Source organism: Eptatretus burgeri, chromosome 2 (genome assembly GCF_056783735.1).
Source record: "Eptatretus burgeri isolate ZD-2024b chromosome 2, Ebu_testis_v1, whole genome shotgun sequence".
In the NCBI taxonomy this organism is placed as follows: domain Eukaryota; kingdom Metazoa; phylum Chordata; class Myxini; order Myxiniformes; family Myxinidae; genus Eptatretus; species Eptatretus burgeri.
This window is the reverse complement of record NC_140962.1, coordinates 66,836,640-66,858,217: the sequence shown is the minus strand read 5'-3', so window position 1 is coordinate 66,858,217 and position 21,578 is coordinate 66,836,640. Positions and strand designations below refer to the sequence as shown.

The 21,578-nt window shown below is 42.1% G+C and overlaps 1 long non-coding RNA gene across 2 annotated transcripts in view; it reads right to left on the bottom strand.

The window, feature by feature from the left end:
• LOC147032214 (uncharacterized) overlaps positions 1-21,578 on the bottom strand; it is a 38,705-nt gene that overhangs the window by 14,248 nt on the left and 2,879 nt on the right. Inside the window, exon 3 of one of the 2 annotated variants that reach the window (XR_015051995.1) lies at positions 10,593-10,710. This is a non-coding gene — a long non-coding RNA (uncharacterized LOC147032214). Of the gene's footprint in view, positions 1-10,352; positions 10,711-21,578 lie in introns of those variants that run through there. The other variant, XR_015051994.1, reaches the window with a different exon arrangement.

The following is a 21,578-nucleotide window of genomic DNA, read 5'->3' as shown; positions in this document are numbered from 1 at the left end:
TGAGCCAGAACCAGTATATCCACCCTACTATGGTGTTTAAAAGTCATTTTTTATCCCAATAAAGGTTATCGTCGCATGCCTGACTCGCTAAGCCTTCATATTATGTAAAGATTGTTGGTGGATGGCCGAATATTACGGTTTGTGACTTTCATAAAATAATATTAAATAATTGCATGGAGAAATGGAGATTTTTGCTTCGGTCGATGCAACGATTTTGATGGTTTGGGACAGAATCATCGTAGAAACTTCTGGTTTACGTCGCTACCTTCTCGAGAGACAGCTTTTATTAGACAAGGTCAGAGGTCAAGTTGACGATTTCGTAAGTACCAGTCTATGACTGCTTGTTTGTTACTTACGAAATCTAAAGATTTCGTAAGTATATTGATTCCTTCCGTTTCTGTTTGTTAGTTTGTTTGTTAGTTTGTTTGTTAGTTTGTTTGTTAGTTTGAAGGCACGATAACTCGAGAACGGAAGAAGATACCAATGTCAAATTACACCACGTGATTCAGGAGGGTGATGGCTAGTGCTGATTAGATTTTGGTCAAAATCGGTCAAAGGTCAAGGTCACGGTCACGGTGAGGTCAAATATTCGATTTTTGATGGTTTGGTTCAGATAACTTGAGAACGGAAGAAGCTACCAATGTCAAATTACACCACGTGATTCAGGAGGCTGATGGCTAGTGCTGATTAGATTTTGGTCAAAATTGGTCAAAGGTCAAGGTCACAGTGAGGTCAAACATCCAAAAAATGATAACTCGAGAATGGAAGAAGCTTCCAATGTCAAATTACACCAAGTGATTCAGGAGGGTGGTGGCTAGCGCTGATTAGATTTTGGTCAAAATCGGTCAAAGGTCAAGGTCACAGTGAGGTCAAACATCCAAAACATTCGATTTTTGATGGTTTGGTACAGAATCATCGTAGAAACTTCTGGTTTGTGTCGCTACCTTCTCGAGAGACAGCTTTTATTAGACAAGGTCAGAGGTCAAGTTGACGATTTCGTAAGTACCACTCTATGACTGCTTGTTTGTTTGTTTGTAGGCACGATAACTCGAGAACGGAAGAAGCTACCAATGTCAAATTACACCACGTGATTCAGGAGGGTGATGGCAAGTGCTGATTAGATTTTGGTCGAAATCGGTCAAAGGTCAAGGTCACAGTGAGGTCAAATATTCGATTTTTGATGGTTTGGTACAGATAACTCGAGAACGGAAGAACCTACCAATGTCAAATTACACCACGTGATTCAGGAGGGTGATGGCCATGTATGACTGGACAAGCTGCTGTAACAGTGTTGACAATGCCTGAAAAGAGTTATTTACTCAAAAGGGGAGATCCATTGAGTTCATTCCAACTACTTCAGCGGCACTGTGTCAACATGCAAGGCGGGCAGCATATCAGGCAGGGCGTTGCTGGGTGCAAGCATTACTGCGAGATCCAGTTACCAGATCCCGCTGACTGAGGATGGTTTAAAGGGACCTCAGAGTTGTGGGAACCTCTGTGGACAACCCTGCCTGAAGCATCCAAATCGTGCAAAGAACTTCTTTAGTGCGGCTGCAAAGTGGAAAGAGGATTCCTGCACCAGTGCAAGCGTGTGAAGGCAGAGTTGGCATGTACAACATATTGCAAGTGTCACGGAGACTGAGCATCAATAACATGATTAAGCAATATTAAGCATCATTTTGTGCCTCGAGGTAGATTGCTGTTTTCTATATATAACTAACAATGTACTGCTAAAAACCATTGCTGAATCTTGTTGCGATGCGATGACTTAGATCTATTATAACAAGATGAATGTGCACCATATTGATAGACGTTTCTCTTGAAAAACAAATCATAGTAAAGCTCATGCCGACACCTGATAGTAATAAAATAATTATAATTTGAAGAAAACCTGACTTCATTAAGGATACATTAGCTTTTACAGTTATCCACTTAACAGTTGGGGAGATCCACCTCTCTAGAAATGGAGGTAAAAACGGTTATTTTTGTCCAATTACTTTGTATTTACACATGATAATATTCCAAAACTTAAAGACGCATTGCGTAGATGAAAGTTACACGTCATAAGAACGTTTTGCCAACTGCAGAACTAATGTGCTTTATTATAGGAAGGGAGAGTTTGCATTCCCCTTTTATTATGCAAATGAGGCAACAATTTGGTTTAAATATATGAGGCAATATGCGACTCAAAGCATGGAAAGAATATATCAAGTAGCGTGGATGTTATTCAGAAAAAACGACCCTTTTTACCTCCTTTTCAGAGAGGTAGATCTCCTCAACTGCTTTAGCATGGTGGCCATCTTGGATTTCTGCACCATTTTAAAAATTGTTGCCTTGTTGAAAAATGCAAACATCAGTATAGAAACTAACTATGCAATATCATGGTTAAAGAGCATGAAAAATATGAAATTAGTACATTTGAATATTATAAACAAGTCAGAAAGCAGTTTTTTACTCAGTGGCGGCTATTTTGAATTTGGCGGCCATCTTGGAAAGAAACTGAAATGGCCTCATATCGAGAAATGTTCAGCACATTAAAAGCTACATTTGTGCCAATTTTCATACTTTTCACCCAAAATGCACAATTGGTCTGTTATGTGGCACCATTCTGCAGCACTACTACGACTACAACTACAACCACTGCTGCTTTTTACGATTCCAATTAATGTGAGAGTTTCAATTCCAATTATTTTTAGGCCGGGGGCCAGTGGGACCTACCTTGCAACCCCCCCCCCCAACCCCGTGACAATTTTTCACTGATACCACAGTGTTCATATATATCCCAAGTATCATAAAAAAAAATGTTCCCAGAAAAATAACTCACTATGCTTTATTAAGCTGTTTCCATTTTTGCATGTAATTAAACTATCCAAACATTATTCTACATCTCGGACAACAAAGAAAATATGTTCACCTGATTCCTTGACCCTCCAAACATATGTGTAGATTCCTCATTTACAAATTTCTATGTACCAGAAGTTGAGATATTTACGAAAATTAGAATTTCCATAATGGCAGATCCTAATTAGCATATCAATGCATTTAAAATTATTTCCACTACTTTTACTCAAACAGAAAATAGTTGTGTTTCCCTTAAACACCAACAGACATCATAAGTCGCAGTTATGTATTATATCAGGCCCAGGTAATTAATTCTATTGATTAATCTCATTTCGCATGATTTTCGAACGATTCATTGTGCTTTGTATTTTATGTTAATTAGCCTACTTTAATAAATTCAAAAAATTTAATATATTTTTTTGCCAACGTGGCTTGTATCTGGCAACACTTAAGTAATGTTTTTTTGACAAAAAACTGACATGTGCGGTAATTACAAGGAAAGAAAATGGAAATTCCCGCATTTTTGTGGGAATTATTGTCTTTAAGTCAAATATAATTAATATGCAAATGAGCTAATTAGCATAAACAAAATATGCTTTAATACGTAAATGTATAAGCTTTAATTTGACACCAATTTTGTGATTTGATGTTTATATTTGACAGAGCTATTGACATTTTGCCGATCTTTGTGAGATTCGTCTATTTTTGATTGGTTGCCATGGAAACAGCTTAATAAAGCATAGTGCAAATGAGTTATTTTTCTGGGAACATTTTTTTCCTGATACTTGGGATATATATGAACACTGTGACATCAGTGAAAAATTGTCGCAAGGGGGGGGGTGGTGCAAGGTAGGTCCCACTGGCCCCCCGGCCTATTTTAGCCATGTGAGAGATGATTGGCTATTCCCTCCATTCACAGGTGAGAGATTGTTGTTGTTGTTGTTCGTCTTTCGGCTGCTCCCGTTAGGGGTCGCCACAGCGGATCATCTGTTATGATCCGCATACTGATTTGGCACAGGTTTTACGCCGGATGCCCTTCCTGACGCAACCCTGGTCGCCTCTTACGACACAGGGATCAGGATTTGGGTTTCGCCATGATTCCGGGCTGCTCTACACCCTGCCCAGTGCAGAGCCCCCGTCCTCAAGCGATCCTCCAACCCAAGCCTCCGAGTAGCCGGATTACAGGCGCACGCCACTACGCCCGGTCTGTGAGAGATATGGGTGGATATTTATTTATTTAGTTATTGACTGCTTTTGACGTTTACACATGTTACCTGCTTGTGAGCCTCATTGGTATGCATTGCTGTCTACGCTATCGCTGATTATTCGCCAATAAGTGATGAAACCGGTCCGGTAGCTGAGGGGGTGTGTAGCATTTGGATTTGCATGTGTGTACAATGTGTGAACGTCTTTATAGTTGTTAAGGAACTCTGGGAAGGGTTTGAAACAGCGTAGGACTTACCTTGAGTAAGTCTTCTTGGGTTGCTTTATGCAGCTTATTCGGCTGGAGGAGTGTGAGAGTGAGAGGGGTCAATCATATACGTTCATATACACAGTACATATATATATATATATATATATATATATATATATATATATATATATATATATATATATATATATATATATATATATATATATATATTAGTGTGGACTGGCTCACGACGCTCACCTCTCCACACGTCTTTACAGAGATTGATGTCATTGATTTGCTGTGTTGGCGTGATTTACACCAATCATAATACAAACATTTATTTGTGACATTGGTGATATTGTATTTATTTGAAATTTAATTTGTGATACAAGAAGGTCCAAGTGCTCTAAAGGGTCAAGGGTCAAAGCTGTCTAATGTGCCTGAAGGATGTAAGGGGTCTAAATGGTGTTAAGGTCGAAGCTCTAAGGGGTCTGAGGAGTCTTAAGGCTCTTTTAGGAATTCAGCATCTTTTAATTCTTTGGCAACTTTTCGGTCTTCAGGGTATTCAAGGTCTTTGGTGACTTTTGGGTCTTCAGGGTCTTGAGGAATCAACGTTCAAACAGGACATGATTAAAAGGCAAGTAGTCTTCACGGACTGAGAGCTTAACCGTCCCACCGACCTTGCTTTTCGTTTTTATATATAGAGATACCGTACATATGTATACACACACGCGCGCACGCACACTCGAGGCTCGTTGAATAGCTAATTCACTGAATAGATCAGAATTGTGTTTTTGTTTTTTTTTGCAAAGAATGGGTAAGCTATCACCAGCATGCTGAACAAATTGCAATTCCTGCATGAACCAGATCCAGTCGAATGACAGCTGTTTCGTGAAATATGGGCAAAACTTCCACCTCGGTTCAGCCTGCAACAAGGTGGGATTAATTGGAATGGTTAAAAGTAGTATTAGTAGTGGTGAACAGGATGACTATTGTACTCTTTACAGGTTATTTGGGCGTGCCAATTTCTTCTAGTTTGTGTGACAAAGAATAACCATGTAAATTAAATGCACATCGATGCAATCTGTGCGTTTCATTTTCAACCGTTAAAAGTGCCATTTTCTCAAAGTATTTCCATTATATTCCCATTCAAATACTGTAGATTAGCACTTACAATGTTTTGCTCTGAGTGTGATGGTAACAGAAGAGAGGAGGGGACAAAGTACCTCCTGGCATCGAATACAGGAACAGAGCAGGAAGGGGATATTGAAGTTCTGATCATGTTTGGCTTTCCCTGAGAATCCCCATCGGGCTATTTATGTGAGTCTGTGACCGAAGAAGCGCGGAACTGGTATTTGCAAAATAGCAAGGCAAATGCAAGAGATGCAGTGTTGCTATCATTTTACATCCCAATTAAACCCAACATCCTCCCATTAACCGCTATTTTCACGATATTACAATTTGCATGTCTTGCAACGATGGGTTTGCGATGGTGCAGAGGTAGCACACTTACTTTTGAGCAGTCAAGTCTGAGGTCGATTCCCGACTCGACGACGAAACTGCTGGTCTGGTGCTTCACCGGCAGGGCATTACATCACATCTCTTGGAAGGAGGTTAACATGGGAATCCCGTATGACAGCATTTGTAGGTGAACGTTAAAGATCCCATGGTATCTAATTCAACGTGCGGCATTCAAGAGATGAAGTGAATGAAATAATGAGTTCTAGTTAAGTTTTTCAGGATTACAAGTGGTCGTGATAAGCATTTGCTTTTCATCATTTCATTACATATCGCTGCAAGATGAAGTGCAAGATTTGTGTCAATTCGTGCACAACAACAGCTTAATTAACACCAAGAGGGTAAGTGAGCACACCATGCCATGTGTGCATGCACCAGTTTCAGTCTTGTCGTCCTTGCAAAAGTGTAGCTGATTGCGACCACTCAAAGGTATAAGCCTGGTGTTGGCTTCACGGTTAAGGTGGTTGGCTTAAGATCTTAGGGTCTTGAGTTATAGCCCCTGTCGTTTGTTAAACAACACCAGGTGGGTTGACTCAGCCTGCCATCCTTTCAAGGTGAGCTAAGTAAGTACCAGCTTCCTGGAAACATGGGGCACTGCATCAGTGGCACAGCCACACTCCCAGAAATGATGCAACTCGTGGCTGAGGATGCTGGGATTCTGCATTTACTTAAAAACAGAAAGGTATATAGTTTATCGATTTTGAATTTTTGTTTGATGTTTATGCAAAATATTATTTGTGTACCAAGCCTTTCAGGCTGGGTAACCGATTGTTTTTCTTCTGTTTATTCTTATTTATTTCAGCCAGCAATTTTCGGGTGTAATCACTTTTATATTCATTTTCTCAGCAACTATTTGACACGCAACAAAGTTTGACAAGCAATACAGTTTGACAAGCATTAAAGTCCAATTGACACGAAATTTTCACCGTTGTACGTGTCTTTTTTCAGAGAATGTTAAAGTGATAACTGGAAGGGCACTCGGTAGAGCGCATACATCCGCCACGTAATGCCTGATCCACTAGAACATATCGGGACCAATACATTTTTGAAATATCATGCAATGCAGTACTATATCGGTTTTGGCCATATCTCTCAATGGTGAAGAATCACTTAAATTATCAAATCCTGATCTAGATTTAGATCTTCAACAAAATTGAATGAATTCTTCCTTATCACACACCCAACATGTCCACCAAGTTTCGTCCGAATCAGTCTTCAACTTTTTGAGATGTCGGGCTATATATCATATTTGACCCTATCTCTCAATGGTGAAGAATCACTTTAAAAAATTCTAATAGTCTGACCGGATCGAGATCTTCACTAAAATCGAATCAGTTCGTCCTTGTCACACACCCAACCTGCCCATCAAATTTCATCTGGAACCGTCAACAAGTTTTTTAATATCCTGCACACACACAGACTAACAAACAAACGAAATTGCTCGTTGAGCAAGGAATTGCCAGAATAACTTTGTCATATCTCCATGTTCTCTGAAAAAACAGATACGACCATTTTTGACTAAGTTATGACAAAAAAACGATTCACCGTTAATAGTCGACCTTGACATTGACCTTGATTGAAGGTCAACCAAATTTAACACATCAGTAGCCAGTGCCATTGCCGACATGGGTGCAAATACTGAACAAATCTGCACAATTGTGGACACTGTCAAACTTTTTTAAAATCTGAAAATTTGCATTTGTTTATTATTAGGGAAATTTGTTGCCATGGTAACCGGAAGTGGCTGAACCAAATTTCATCATTTTTGGCATATAATAGGACACTCGTACCAAGATGCCACATGCCAAATTGGAAGTTAATTGGGATCGAAATAACGTTTTTATCGCAATTTTTGACCCGATCCCCCTGACATTCGACCCCCGACCGCTAATAAGGGTGTTGGTGTGACACCCCAATGAGACAGATGGTTGGATACAGAATTGGAAGATGCACATTTTGGATTTGGTTTGAAGTCGATACGACCATTTTAGCGGACATTTTTGCTAAAATACAAATTTCGGTTTTTCGGTGACCTTGACCTTTGACCGAGATTCACCAAAAACGACAAGTGTCTAAGTTTGACCATGGCCGACGTCTGTACCCAGTTTGGTCATGATCGCTGAAATGGTGTGGCTGCTACAGGGTAAACAAACACACAAATAAACAGACAGACACACACAGAGAATGACACGCACAACCGACCAACATAATTGCCGAAATCCGAAGGATTCCGGCAATTAACAAACAAGAAGACATCATGCAGAGCACGATGTTTGCAAAATCCAAAAAACAAATTTGACCTGAAAAATAATTGGCTGGTTGAATTCATTGACTTGAAATATAAATCCTCTTCAAATTTCAAGTCAATCGGATGAAAATTAAGGATTTTAGAAATACCACCTTAGTTGTTGACCTTGAGCCTATGCTGACCTTTTGGTCCATGTTGACCTCAAAAATAATTGGCTCTTTGAATTCAGTGACCTGAAAAATATTTCTTCTTCAAATTTCAAGTCAATCGGATGAACATTTGAAAATTTTAGAAATCTCACCAAAGTAGTTGACCTTTGGCCTGTGTTGACCTTTTGACCTGAAAAACAATGGGCTTCTTCCGTATGACAAACTCTACCATGTAAAACTTCACAATTATGATTTAGTAGACATGTGGAATGTATATTTTAAATTTCAACCCGATCGGCCACATGGTCTGGCAGCCAGAATTATTTAATCGTTTGAAGCTGAGAACTTTTTAATTTTTTTGAACAAGGCTCACTTGGTTGTGCCTGGATGAGTTTGAGGCTAGAGGAGTATCATTTCAATTGATACCGCCGATGACCCCAGGAAAAAGGGTCACCTATGTACATAATAAATAGATGGAACGTGGCCTGTTACCAAGGCCATAACTTGTCAATCCCTCATCGTAGAGAGACGTGTGGGGCTCGTGAGACTCGGGTAAGTCCCGGTTGACACGCTGCACCCATTGTGTCAATATTTATTCCTTCGTGTTCAGGTTATTTAAATGCCAATTCAACTAATACTGACGATGTCCACAAGATAAAAGGGCTAACTGCATACATAATAGATAGATTGAACACTTCGTCTCACTCAGTCCGTAACTCATCAATCCCGTGTTGTTTCAAAGCCGGATGTCTTGGTACCCGGTCATCACTGCCAGCAGTTACAAAGTGGCAGTTCTAGTTTATTATTATACTTACAAGGCAGTATAGCTGGAAGCCTATTGTTCTTGTCATTATTACTCGTGCTGCAGCCGTTGGCCGAGCATGTGAGTTTAGCAATCATCCCCTCTGAATGTTTGTCTGTTCTTCAGCAGAATAACTGGACAAGGGCAGTTACATTTACCAAATTTGGCACAGGTGGATAACGAGAGCAGCCAGCTCCTGAATTAAATTATTTCCTGAAATATACCTTCTCAGTCCACCAGGTTAAAAATACCGGATAACGACGATGATGAAGACGATGAGTGAAGAGTGACTGGGATTCATTACTGTAGTGTGGTATGGCTGTTACTAAACCATCAATCATCATATATTAGGAATGCATGTGTGCAAAAGAGCTTGAGTGTGACATTGTGTGCTAAACGGTAACAAACCAAAAGTTAACAACAAAAAGTCACCCCTCTCAACGTAAAAGTAGTCACCAGAAACTATTTCACCAAAGCGATTTTTTTTTTAGATCCTCGTGGAGGATCTCCAAGTCTTACTCACGTTGTTGTTCTTCATCTTCTTCTTGTTGACTTTTTTGTTTCACAGCCTACAGTTTTCATCGAAACTTCCTGAAACTTGACATATACATGTGAAATTCCCTGTGCAGACAGTAACAATCTCCGATTTTGACAATTCCTCCTAGAAAAAAAGTTATGACGTCAAAATATCTCCGCTAATGGAAATTGACTAAAAAAATTCTCCGAAACTGGGCAAGCTTTTTGAATTCTATTTGCGGAATCGAACAGGGCATTAGCAGAGATGAATTACCGCACATATGATACATCACTTTGACGTCATATCAATTTTTATGACGTCATTCCTATTTTTTGACTTTTTGTTTCACAACCCAGAGGTTTCATCAAATCTTCGTGAAACTTGCCATGTATATGCAGAAAGCCCACGCGCAGGCAGTAACCATCTCAGATTTTGGAAATTCTTCCGAGAAAAAAAGTTGACATCATATCGCCGCAAATGGAAATCACCTATACCATTATCTCCAAAACTCGGCAAGCTGTTTGAATTTTGTTTGCGGGAATCAAGCCGGGCATTAGCACAGATAATTTACCACCAACCTGAAACATCGCAATGACGTCATATTCGTTTTTTTATGTCATCATTAAGAGGATGAGGATCTTAGCTCATTTGAGCATGTTTTTTTCAACAAAAACTTCAAAAGAGCTCTCCAAAAAGGAATATATATATATATATATATATATATATATATATATATATATATATATATATATATATACATATATACATATATACATACATACATACACATACATACACATCAACATAGATTACAGCCAGTGATCCAGAAATGCGTCTGGATTGAGTACTTTCCCCAGGCTATGTTTGAAAAAAAAGGAATTTCAAAATATGTAAGTGTGACGTACAACCGAATAGGTGCCCATTGTCAACTGTCACAAAGCACAATGTGATCAGGATTGACTGACTGATATGCGAAGGTAGATGTATCACTAGATGACACAGCTACGATTATAGATAGATTGGTGTCATGATACAGTACACACCATAAAACACTAAAACTGGGTTTCTGCATGTGTATGTTAAGTGGGTGCAAAGATGCTCACTGATGGAAACAGACACCCTTACGAATGTGCCAGTCTTCTTCGATTATACCAAGTGAAGGCGATGCATTTTCATCACGTATCCTCCCCACAGATGAAACATTTGTACAGCATTATGAACCTGAGGGTAAATAGGCATCCGTGAATGGAAACACCAAAAAAGTTCAAGTCATGTTGAAGTATCAGGGGTGTGTAGGCTGGTAGGCGGGGGGGGGGGGGTGCAAAAATTTACATTTCATTAAAAAATATAATTTTGCCGAGCAGAGTGAGGGGAACATTTTTGTGGGTGTTTCTTTTTGTCACAAGTTCTAAAGACTATTCTAAATATAGACAAGTCTGGAGACGGCGAGGGTTCACGAGCAATGTACACGGTTCGCCTTTTTCTATTTTTTGACCTTTGAGGGGACACCACGGGCATACTGGTGGGAATCGGGGAAAAACGTAAATGATGAAAGTTGTAGTACTCGAAGAGCACTACTTGCAAACCAACTTTCATTTATTGATTTTTTTTGACACTTTCTAAGTTTGTGACCTTGTGACGAAAATGAAAAATCGAGCTCCATGGGGCTATGCAGGTGCCATTGGGCTAACCAAATACCGAAACCCCTGCCAGATTCGACAAACCCCCTCAGAGAAGATGTAACTTGAAACCGGCTACCCCCTAAAAACACATGTTTTTTGGGCGTGGTTCCGCCCATAATGGGCGCAGCACACCCATTCTCAGGAAAACACAACTAGATCATGATATAAACCTAAGCCTGGTGTTGGCGCAGTGGTTAGGGCAGCGGCTTGGGATCCAAGAGGTCCTGAGTTCAAGCCCCGTTGGGCCACTGAATTAATACACCAGGGGGTTGACTCAGCCTGTCATCCTTCCGAGGTCGGCGAAATGAGTACCAGTATACTGGGCCGGTGTATACCCCGGTTAAAATAGGTGTACCATATCCTTGTGTCGTAAGAGGCGACCAGGGTTGCGTCAGGAAGGGCATCCGGCGTAAAACCTGTGCCAAATCACTATGCGGATCATACGGATGATCCGCTGTGGCGACCCCTAACGGGAGCAGCCGAAAGAAGAAGAAGAAGATCATGATATAAACCTCCCACCCAAATTTTATCAGGATCGGATCAAAACCCACGGAGCTATGCTCGGGACAGACACACACAAACAAACACACACACATAACGAATATAGTGGTCACTCTGGCTGGCACTCGTGAACCAATTACCAAAAACACGACGATACTCATAATTATCATTGGTAAATTCCAACACACTGAGAAGGCTCTACCAGTTAGTGGAGTTACAAAATCAAATTGTAACAGTTTAACTATTTCTTGTACATGCACATTGTTGTCCTTTAATTCTCTCTTTTGGGGGAAAAAACTGTGAATACAGCTTTGAATTTTCACCCTCATTGAAAAACTAGCAAATACAATCCATTACTTTGCTGACGGGAATATTAAAGGAGGGAGGAGGGGAGTACGAGGGAGAGGAGGGAGAGAAGAGTGATAGAGGAGGAAGGGAGAGGGGAGGATGAAAGGATGGAGGGGAGGGGGAGACATATAGGAGGGAAAAGGGAGGGCGAAGAGGGAGAAGGGAGGGAAGATAGGAGGGAGAAAGGAGGGCAGATAGGAGGGAGAAGGGAGGGCAGATAGGAGGGAGAAGGGAGGGCAGATAGGAGGGGAAGGGAGGGCAGATAGGAGGGGGAAGGGAGGGCAGATAGGAGGGGGAAGGGAGGGCAGATAGGAGGGGGAAGGGAGGGCAGATAGGAGGGAGAAGGGAGGGCGAAGAGGGAGAAGGGAGGGCGAAGAGGGAGAAGAGGGAGAAGTGAGGGTGAAGAGGGAGAAGGGAGGCGAAGAGGGAGAAGGGAGGGCGAAGAGGGAGAAGGGAGGGCGAAGAGGGAGAAGGGAGGGCGAAGAGGGAGAAGGGGGGCGAAGAGGGAGAAGGGAGGCGAAGAGGGAGAAGGGAGGGCGAAGAGGGAGAAGGGAGGGTGAAGTGGGAGAAGGGAGGCGAAGTGGGAGAAGGGAGGGCGAAGAGGGAGAAGGGAGGGTGAAGAGGGAGAAGGGAGGGTGAAGAGGGAGAAGGGGCAGACGGGAGGGAGAAGCAGCAGGCGGGAGGGAGAAACGGCAGACGGGAGGGAGGGGATGGAAAGGGAAGGAGTGAGGGATGAGGGAAAGGGAGCAATGGCAGAGCGAGGAGGGGATGAGGAGAGAGGAGTGGAAGGAGAATGAGGAGGGGTGAGGAAGAGGAGGGAGCTAGGAAGAGGGGTGGGTATCGCGACGCTTCACCAAATGTCACTGTACACTCCGGGAGGAGGGGTGGAAGCGACGAAGATGGGGTAGAGATGAGGGGCGAAGTGGGAAGGGGGTTTGGGAGGAGGAAATTGTGAGGGGAGAGGTTCTTTATTTCTGTTTGGTAGTGGGATTTGTGGAGAAGTGGGGGGTAGTACATGTTTTAATGAAATTGGGTACGTTGAAACAACATGTTAATACAGCACATGGATACCATCGAGAGATGTCCATGGGGGGTGGAGAGGGGAGGTGGTTTGGGAGGAGATAAGTGTGATGGGAGGGCGAGGCAGCATGGGGGGCTGTGAAGGGAAGGCGGCGTGAGGGGAGGGGAAGGGAAGGGTGAGAAAACGCGCCCAATCAGCAACATTTTCTTTTTAACCGTCGGGTTTTATATAAAGCCGGGTGGCAGCATTTTAAACCCTCTCCATCTACCTGGCAATGGCCTGCATGCATGCTCACACATGCAGCGAACTTTGCACCCCTCTGGTCAGCTCACTCCGAATCTGATTTGTACTTGCTATACTCTCGGAAGCAGTTTTAAATTTAAAACTAAACCATTAATCCTTAACAGTCCCCTTCATAGAGGGGAGAGAGGGGAGGAGAAATGAAATGGAGAGGGAGGGCAGAGGGAAGGGGTAGAGGAGAGGGTAGATTCTGGCAGATGTGACGTCCAATTTTAAGTCCATCCAGAGATGGCACACACTTTGATGAATCACCCTGCCTGTGAAACACCGGATGAGAGTTTATATCTGCGTCGAGATTCTAACCCATGCCATACAGCTAAGAGGTAGCATCCGTACCTCTCAGCTATCCTGCCGTTATCGCCATGGAAAACCGAGCTGCTGTATTGCCATCGAAGCTTGAAGAGCATTCGCCCAGTGCCTCAACTAACCGAGCAAACACTCCAACAAAACTGTCGAATAAACTTTTAAAAACGAAACGTTTCATTATTTTGTATGCATCTATCTTAGCTGAAGTTACAGGTTGTATAATAAAAGAAGATCATACAAAAGGGGAAACGTGGTTTAAAATAAATTTCACATTTTCATTGAGTGAACCACTGCTCGAGGCATCGCACAGCCAAACGCAGGCAAATTGGCCTGAACTTTGTTCAAGGTGATCGATATATTCGGTGACGGTGTGAATATTGTAGAGTACTCACCAAGTGGCTTAAGCACTCAAGCAAGCACTCCAACAAAACGGTTAAGGAATGGCTGGCAAGGCAAGCAATTTGCGACCGCCGATCGGTTATATAAACACCATGAACGGAGACGTTCGGTATGTCAAGCAATGTCCAAAATGGACATGTGAACACTTTTTGCAGTCGGAAATACTGCTGAAGTCAATAAAGAATTTAAAATTTTGAAACTTGGCTGAGATTAAGAGAATATAGAGCTTATGGCATGTCCAGAAATTAAATAAAACCAGGAACGCTGACATCTCTATGCGTTTATATGCATTGCAATACACCCAGCGATTCGTAGCTCTGATGAACAGGCATTCGATGATATGAGTGAGGAAAGTGAAAAAAAAACTTTATCGCAAATAAATTGTTGAGGCCTGTTCCAAGTAAAGGCATAGTTGAGCAGGCCAAAAAAAATGATAGCTTAAGACTTTTGCGAGCTGACAGAGGGCTGAGCAAGATGATGCACCACCATCTTCATTAGGCTTATGTTGAAGATGGCACCATCTTCATAAGGTTTTTCCTGATGAGCAACCACCCCTAAATTATCTTCAAAAGGAGTGTTTAAATGAACTCAAACACCCAATTTTCACTCTTGCACTTCCTTGGTGTTCCCGTAGTACGCATACAAAGTTTCAAGGCTGCTAGTTTACATGGTTTTGCAGTTAAGGAGGACACAGTCGGACTGACAGACGGACTGACAGACTGATACACTGACATTTATTATTATAGATGGACTACATTGTTCTGCTTCGGCTGTTGTTGTTAAATCAGGAATCTTAAAATGAGAATAACATAAACTACACAATGTTACCGAATTGATAGCCATCTTTTTCAATAATGTTTATTATTACTTACAGATCCTGATTTTTGGCACAATGTATAAGTACACTTCGAAAAAGTCAATATAATTAAGCATTTTCTTCAATGAAATCAATGCAGATTTTACGTTTAATTTTTTGATACGCCATGCAATATTATGGAGACTTACCCACCTTATGATATATTTAGTCTTTACAGTGGAAATTGTTCGAAAAATTCCCCGCACGAGAGACACGACAGCTTCCTTTCCCACATTGACACCGCATCTTCGGTTATATACATCTCTGCATGTGAAAAAAATGCTTCGACACACCGTCGGCGATATATATATATATATATATATATATATATATATATATATATATATATATATATATATATATATATATACATACAGTATATCCATAATCAAAATGTATAAAAAACGGTTACATATAAAAAGACACTTTCAGATGTATATAAATGTTTATATACACTTTCGGATATATATATATATATATATATATATATATATATATATATATATATATATATATATATATATATGTGTGTGTTCATATACACTTTCAGATATATATTGTTGCGAATTTGCGCCTGCCGGTGTGCGATCGGCCGCTCGACTCAAATGGTGGCCGCCTCTCCCACCGGAACGGACAATTCAGTCGTGACCCTCTCGGAACAACGTCGGAAGCTAGTCGGGGGTGGGGGTTTAACCCCACCACGACCGTGCCAATTGCCCACCCGCACAGGATAGGGTTGCTCGCCAGATTCGATCTACCTAAGTACCTGCGCGGATGGTCGACCGGGCGATCGTACCACGCCACAGGCCGACTCTGGACACAAACCACTTAAGCGGTCCGTTCCGTGCTACAGTGATGACCGAGCGGTGTTATCGTCGGCCTTGACGGTTCCAATTACTGGGATGTTGCACCCACTACGAACCCCTTTCCATGATGCAAGATGGAGGGTCAATAGAGAAAAGACAAAGCGAAACGGGCACAGTTCAACAAGCAAGCATTTTAATCACACACACACACACAGACAAGCATGTATATACAGCCATACACAATGAAAAATGCACATATAGCAATTAAAACAAAAGAAACGATGCAGAGCTACGACCGAATACGCGTACACACGGCAACACTTAAACAGTTCTACTTTAGCCAGACTGGCGCCACCCACGGACATTCAAACCAAAACCCCAAAGAAAAGAAAGAAAGAAGTCGCGACTTCCCTTTTGTGTCTGGTGAGTCCCTCTCCCGCGACCATCAGCGTGGTCGCGCCTGGCCCCGACCTCTCTCGCGGCCGGCGAACCCTCTCTGGCACTCCCCGTCCGGACGCACAGGTCCACCTTGCAACGGGCGCTGCCGCGTCTTCCGTCCGTACCTTTATGACAGGCCCGCTCGCCAAGGCGCGGGCGCAGGACCTCTTCCTGATGACCAACCAACCGAACCACCAGCCAAGATGAAGAGGAAGAAGAAGCACGAGAGGAAGCCTTTTCGGAAACCTTCTTTTTGGGAGACTCTCAGGGAGCTTTTTTGCGCCCGCCCGTGTCCGTCTTTTATCGCGCGGGACTCCGCCCCGCCCCGTTTTCGGCCCCGCCTCCCTTCGAGCTTCTTGGAGAAGCTTCTCGAAGGGGGCATGCCCTCACGCTTTCCCTCCACCCCGCTCCGTCCGGGGGCTGGGGAAGTCAGTTCTTGGCTCTGGCCCAGAGCATTATTCCCCAAAATCAGGCCCCTCCTTTACCTGACCTCTGACCTTTGGCCCGCATCGCCCATCCTCACACTCCAAGCGCGGGGAAGTCAACGGAAGAAACAGGCGGGGAAAGCTGCGCATCCTCACAGTTCCCTCCTTTGTTTGCCGTTCGTAGTGGCGAAGATGTAGTAGCATAGATGGTGGAGGTGGCGTGGTGGCAGTGTGGTTGGCGCTGTGATGGGGATGGCGTGGTTGTTGAAATGTTGTCTGTTTGAAATAAAAGAAAGAAAAAGAAAAACGACTGACTCAAAGCATCGCAGCCCGGATGATAAATTCCCTCTATACAACGGGTTAGGGCTAACTACACATTCACCTATCAAGATATCTCACCTACAGACCCTTTATGGTGTAATGCGAATTTCCACAGCCATAACAATATATATATATATATATATATATATATATATATATATATATATATATATATATATATATACTGAACAAAAATATAAACGCACCAACCTAAATATCTAAGTCAAGATTGCCATTATGGGAAAATGGTCAAACCGATGATATGTTTGAGCAATGGTTCCTTTGTTTTGCTCAAGACAGATGTTCCCATTGAAATTGACCACTCTGAGTGTGTGGACTCACACGTTGAGTAATCCTTCCCATGAGCACCATGGGGCTTGACAGAGTGATGGTTAGTGAGTGTGACCAGGACACAAACACTCCCTATAGCTTGCCCTATAAAAGGCCTCCCCAAAATGTGGACTGGTGCCAAATGTCAACATGCAACAGATGTCACAAATCTTGAGGGAGCGCGCCATTGGCATGCTGAATGCTGGGACGTCAGTACGGGCCGTTGCAGCACACTTCAATGTCCATCACTCCACCATTAGCCGCCTGAGAACGCGCCTCAGAGAGACTGGAAGCACCGTGAACCGCCCACATGCCCGGCGACCACGTGTGACCACTGCCGGTCAGGATCGTCACATGAGTCCGCGTCTGGCGTCGGGCTGGGGAGCGCTATACTGATGCCAATGTCCTTTGTCGGGTGTCACACGGTGGTGCCAGTGTTATGGTATGGGCAGGCATATGCCATGGAGAGCGCACTTGGCTCCATTTCATTGAAGGTAACTTGAACGGGCAGCGGTACAGGGACGAGATACTCAGACCCATCGTCGTGCCGTTTGTGCGCCTTCACCATGTGACGTTTCAGCACAACAATGCTCGCCCCCATGTTGCCAGGATCTGCATGGACTTCCTCGGTGAGGAGGACATTGATGTCCTCGACTGGCCTCCATATTCTCCCGACAAGTCGCCCATCGAGCACCTTTGGGACGTTCTTGATCGACGCGTACGACAACGTTACGCAGTCCCAGAGAACGTCCGCCAGCTCCGTGTGGCTCTCCAGGAGGAATGGGAAAACATCCCTCAGGCCACCATCGATAATCTGGTGATGTCCATGCGCCGGAGATGCACCGCTCTGCGCGACGCCAACGGTGGACACACCCGCTACTGACTGTGTGAACTCTGACAGTGACACCTCGGTTGTGTCGGCTGTTGTAGCGCAAAGACTGTCGCCAGAATTCTCAAGGAACTCTGAAATTTAATGCTCAATTGTCATGGATTCTATAACCAAATTGTTGTAAAGATTTAGTATTAATGAGTTCGAGGTAAAATAGTAACAATCGCTTGGTGCGTTTATATTTTTGTTCAGTATATATATATATATATATATATATATATATATATATATATATATATATATATATATATATGCTTAAATACACTTTCGGATATATATATTATATAAAAACGCTTATATACACAGTGATAATTTTACATACATGTATAAAAGCAGTTATATATATATATATATATATATATATATATATATATATATATATATATATATATATATATATATATATATATATATATATATATATGCCTATATACACCTTCAGTGATATTTTTACATGCATGTATAAAAGCAGTTATATCTAAAAATGCTGAAATATATACTATCTTATTATGTGAAAGATAAAGTATATATCTATATATACTTTATCTTTCAACAACAATCATGAAATGGTACACAAATTTGCTGATGCAAAAAATAGTGCCACAACTGCAATAAAGTGGAAGCATGCTTACCAGTGAACTGAGAAGTGTGAGGTTGAATTCCCACTGTGTTGGAATTCTGATGCAGTGCTCACAGGGTGTGCTGCATTTCGGAAATCACCATCACAGGAGGAACAGTTATAGTTCAGGTTACTGCACAACCATAGCTGAACAAACTCTCTGACTATGCTGTCACAGAGATAACTTGAAGGGAAGCAACCACCTCCTTCAGTCCTTATTGTCAGCCTAAAGAGAAGCACTGCATCTCAAAGATATGGATTTTGGATTGATCATCTTTAAGTGTTGTTCAAATGATCTGCTCTCCAAAGCCACAACGGTAGTTTAAAAATCATTGTCTGGCTGTAGGTATACAATAGCTAGCTGGTGACAAAAATAATGCTGCCATTAAACGTGATGCAGTCATAGATAATCCTGAACATGTACATTTTATCCTGCACATCAGAGTTTAATAATGCAAGCAGATAAAAGGTTGAATCCACATCCAGGAGTAATGGCATGAAATCAGAGGAAAAGAACTGAGATCAAGCAAATGGCCTGGAATTGTCAGATATGAACTTGTGTCGGAATCATATCATTGTTGTCCACTGTATCATTGAACTTGTCAGTAATGGGGCTGCCAGGTGTATGCTTTGACCAAGGAAGGTCAAATGACTTTTGTTGAAGGAAGCGTCACTCATTTATGTCATGGACACACTCATTGTCATGGCTGGCTTTGTCCTCATCATTTCTGTGGACATTCTGTTTCACATTCTCACTCTGCCCAATCCTTTCTCCAATGATACTCTGAAGGTTGTTCTTTCTATATCTGTTTTTTTTTTTGCCAATTAATGGACTGTGTTAATGGACTTAGTGGGTAGACTGTGTAAGAAAAACACAAAATCAGTGTTTTATACAAGGACACATCAAACTTAGATATTTGGTCCATTATGCATGGGCCATACATGTCAGTGACTTAATCTATCAATTTACTTACGACAGCCAAAGTACTGGAAAAATGGCCTCTATTGACTTATTTATTTGCAATATCCCCATTAGAACCGCATTTAATCTCCGTGCAAATATTTTTTCTCAGATACTCTCTATGCAGAAAATTTATATAGATAGGATAGTTGAGCAAATTGGCCTCCTGTTTTCGAGAGATACCATCTGTTATTAATGGCAGGATACTCACAACCTTTGTGTGCATGAGACATCCTTATTTACATGGCGATCTAAGCTCAGTGGCAGACTGCAATACAACAGCTCCACACCAGTGAGAATTGGATTTGACTCCATGGTTGGAACAAATCCAAGACCGTAGAGCTGAATTGTGGATGGCTTCTGAGATTTGATTTGATTTCATTGGAAGCATTTAAGGAAACAAGAGTTCTTGCCTGACACCTCTTAAACGATTCTACTTTTGATCATCGGTTGCACACATCAAAGGACCTTGGACCAAGCAACCTGTCGAGCAGATGAGTTGCTCGAACCTTGGATTTGCCCTTTTTTATTTTACAGTTAAGTGATCTAGGACTCTTAATGGGGGAGGTATTGTAAAGGTGTCACTTGCAGGATGGATATTTGTATACAACAGGCACATCAACAAGCAATATGGGATTTTAGCTTTGGGTCACAGATTCATAAGTGATGTGCTCATATAAGGATGCTAAACAGGTCAGATATTTAAATCCAGCTTAAACCCCTGCCTCAGTTTGCTCTGAGGATGAGAGATTTGAATCTCATAGCCTTGTCTGTATGCTATTTGGCCAAGGCTGTTGAGACATCATGGTGATATTTAGCCATCAAGGTGGTTCTGTGTTCTGACAGAATGGTACAGAGGGTACACAATACAGTACAGCAAAGGCAATAAATTAGAATTTGTCAAGAGTCTTGTTACATAATGACGTCCATTTTTCAAAAGGCACTCCAGCATCTTCAATGTGCACTAGGAAATGCCAGCAGTCAAGACAAACAGATTAACGCCCTCATGAAAAGAACAGCATGTTTCACAATGCAACACACTGCTATGAAGAAATATGACAGTAGCATACAATCAATTGCTCTTCTGTCAGCAACATAACCTTAAGAGGACAGCTGAGAAGGAAGTGCACTCTCTCAAAGCTATCATGTCAGTCTTTGATCAGCTACATTTGGAATAAAAATAGACCAAAAAGCAAATGATAAAAACACTGCAGCAGCAGTGAGGGGACATGCATCTTATAAGCAGCACAGGGCTTCCCATAGCACTAACGATATGAAAAATAAAAACATAAATTATATGGATGCAAGGAGTAAGGATTAAAACAACAATGCCCGCATTGTGGTCACAAGCTGTGGCAAAATATGGTTACAGGCCAATTGGGAAACTCGCATTTAAAGCACCATTAAAAGATTATGACACCTCTCATCCATGTCAGCCTCCTCCATGGTTACATCAGAAGGAGCTGATTCATCACAGTCACGGATAGTTTAACGCACCTGGTGTTGGCTTAGTGGTTAGTGTGGCGGCTTGGGATCCTAGGGTCCTTAGTTCAAGCCCCGTTGGCCGCTGAATTAATACACCAGGGGGTTTACTCAGCCTGTCATCCTTCCGAGGTCGGCGAAATGAGTACCAGTGTGTACTGGTAGAGGGGCACTGCATCAGCGACAGCCGCGCTTCCAAGAAATGATAGCTACCCTGGCAGCTAAGCTGCCATACACAAGAAGAAGAACAAGAAGGGTAGTTTAACCCCAACATGGGGCCGTTCAAAAATGTCATAACGCTATTTCATTAGGGAGGCACATTCCCTGCATGCTGATGGGCTTGATTAAATCTTAATAATAATATTTATTTGACATATGAATAGATTTTTGGGGGTCCATAATCAT